At 28.0% G+C, this 2,403-nt stretch overlaps 1 long non-coding RNA gene across 2 annotated transcripts; it reads right to left on the reverse strand.

Annotated features, from left to right (window-relative positions):
- Nucleotides 1–810: 810 nt before the first annotated feature.
- LOC108685776 lies at nt 811–1,854 on the reverse strand. Of its 2 annotated transcripts, none has more exons than XR_001931679.1 (4): nt 1,741–1,854; nt 1,543–1,653; nt 1,387–1,479; nt 811–1,312 (listed from the first exon to the last, which is right to left on the reverse strand). It is a non-coding gene; the product is annotated as an uncharacterized LOC108685776 (long non-coding RNA). The 2 variants fall into 2 exon arrangements; XR_001931678.1 differs by having other exon boundaries at nt 1,381–1,479.
- Nucleotides 1,855–2,403: the final 549 nt, after the last annotated feature.

Genomic DNA, 2,403 nt, shown 5'->3' on the forward strand with positions numbered 1-2,403 from the left:
ATAATATTAGCTTTTTCTTTTTTTATATTGCGAATACCGTTCAATCCAAAATTTTGAATAGGAAATGCAGTTTTTCAATCCAATTGCATTCAATTGATTCTAATTGAATCCAATTGAATCCAAAAAAAGTATTCGCTATTTAAAATACGTATTCGGATAGAAAGAAAATTTCAATCCATTTTAATTCATTCTCGTTTGCTGGGGCAATAAATATTCAATTTTCAGTCATTAAGCACAATATTTAATACAGCGTATATATCTTACTTCATATATAAATCATTTTTTTTAGGATTTCCAATCTTTTCTATTAATTTTTTCAATTCATAACGATTTTCTTATAGCAGAGAGAAATCTGAGAGAGGACATTCAAACCTGTAACTACAAAATGCTGCCTCACACTATTGCCCCCTGACAAAGTGGATGTAAACTACTTAGTTCTGAGGATACATCCACTTTTCTGAAGGTAATATGTCCACTCTGAGGATAATACGTCCATTTTTCAACTCCAGATAATAAATCGATATTTAGTTCATATAATCGCTACATTCACAAATTGTGTATCACAAATATTCAACTCTGCAATCTTACATGCGCGTGATGTTTATTTCGTTTAAAAGTATTAACATTAAGGTTATATCATATTTTTACAATTGTGTTAATATTTATATTGTAAATAAACTATATACATATGAATTAAGTTGCATTTCAAGCATTTTATTTTTATTAAATATTTTTATAATTAATAAAGTAAATAAAATCTGCTGTAAAAAAAATTGTATTAAATAAAGTTAAAAACATAATTAACCCTCATTATCAAATTATTCATAATTCTTTGTCGTTTAGCACTATCCTCCACTTTAGCAGATATTAATGTTCCATATGATGTATCTTCTTCATAGGCTTGATTAAAGTCCATCAAATCTTTCAATATACAAATATTGTGTAATACACAAGTAGCTATTAAGCATTCAAGAATTTTTTCTATGGTGTTCATGGCTGAACAATCAAGAATGCTTCTCCAGCATACTTTCCACAATCCAATTGCTCTTTAAATTGAAATTCTTGTTGAAGAAAATAAAAATTTTTTTGTCTAACTGTCTGAGATGCCTATTATCCTTAAAAGGCATGATATGAAGATGAATAACATAGGCAGTATCTCCGATAATATGAGAATCGTTAGGAAAATAGATTTGTGGATTTCCAATATATTGTCTGACATAGATGAGAGCTAAAAAATACATGCATTGTGCATCGATCTAACATTCCCAGTCAAAACACTTTTAAAGAGCAACTTTTACAGTACAAACACTATCTAAAAAGGTAAAATAGTAATTAATAAAAACTTCCAATTATTTTTAAAGATAGTTTTTAAATTTTTACTTGTACATTGAATGATATCCTTTGCGGTATAATTGTTTATCCTATAATTGTTTATCCTGTGGAACTATCTTATCTTAATGTGCGTGTCATCAATAGCTCCTGTAAGTTTACGAAATCCACTAACTCTTTCAAATTTTTCTATCACTTTAGTTGCTCTCTCACCTGAGGCCACTGAATAAATCATGGAGCAAGAGTGTGCAAGGCATAAGTAACTCTCCTCATAATATCAATTGCTATAGCTTTTCTTATGTCAAATTTCACATACACACAGACCTATAATTCGTATTTCATATAATGAAAAAATGATATAATAAAAAACTTTTCTTTTTCTTAATGAGAAGCTAAGATATATTACTATACCTATATGAATCAGATGTTGCCATCATCCATAAAGAAAAAAACAGAAAGCTAAATAACAGAAGCTGTTTCTGAACTGGTACAGTGGCTTTCTGCCACTAAGTGATTTAATTAATATATAAGTCCTATTAATTCTAATAAGAATTCAAAGGTTGTAGAAAATAATCTGTAAATAAAGCAATTGGAATTTCATAATTTATGTTAACAATTATTCTAAAATAATCATTGTTACTATAATGTTTTCTTGAACTCAATGGTCAATGCTCGAGTTCAAGAAAACATTATAGTATTATAACAATGATTATTTTGACTGTACCTGAAGTCCGTTTTAAATTCTTCAGCGGTATAATTAGAAACAATTCTTTCCACATATTTTTCGACGCGAGGTCTAATTTGTGTTTCACTTTGTCTATTAGGTCTAAACAACTATAATAAAATCTTTTACTTCTTTTTTTTCGCTCTCGTCATTACTTGAAGACATATTCATTAAAAATTCTAAATCGTCTTCATCTTACTTTTGCAACAAAATTCAAGAAATTGCAGTAATGTAACTTCTTCATTTATCTCCATTTCTTTTTTTTATCAATTGTCGGGTGAGATATCTATCTTTTTAGGTTACAATATAAGTCCTGCATATAATAGAAAAGATTAAGAACAAATAGGAAT

This window comes from Atta colombica, unplaced genomic scaffold, assembly GCF_001594045.1.
Source record: "Atta colombica isolate Treedump-2 unplaced genomic scaffold, Acol1.0 scaffold157, whole genome shotgun sequence".
NCBI classification, from domain to species: Eukaryota; Metazoa; Arthropoda; class Insecta; order Hymenoptera; family Formicidae; genus Atta; species Atta colombica.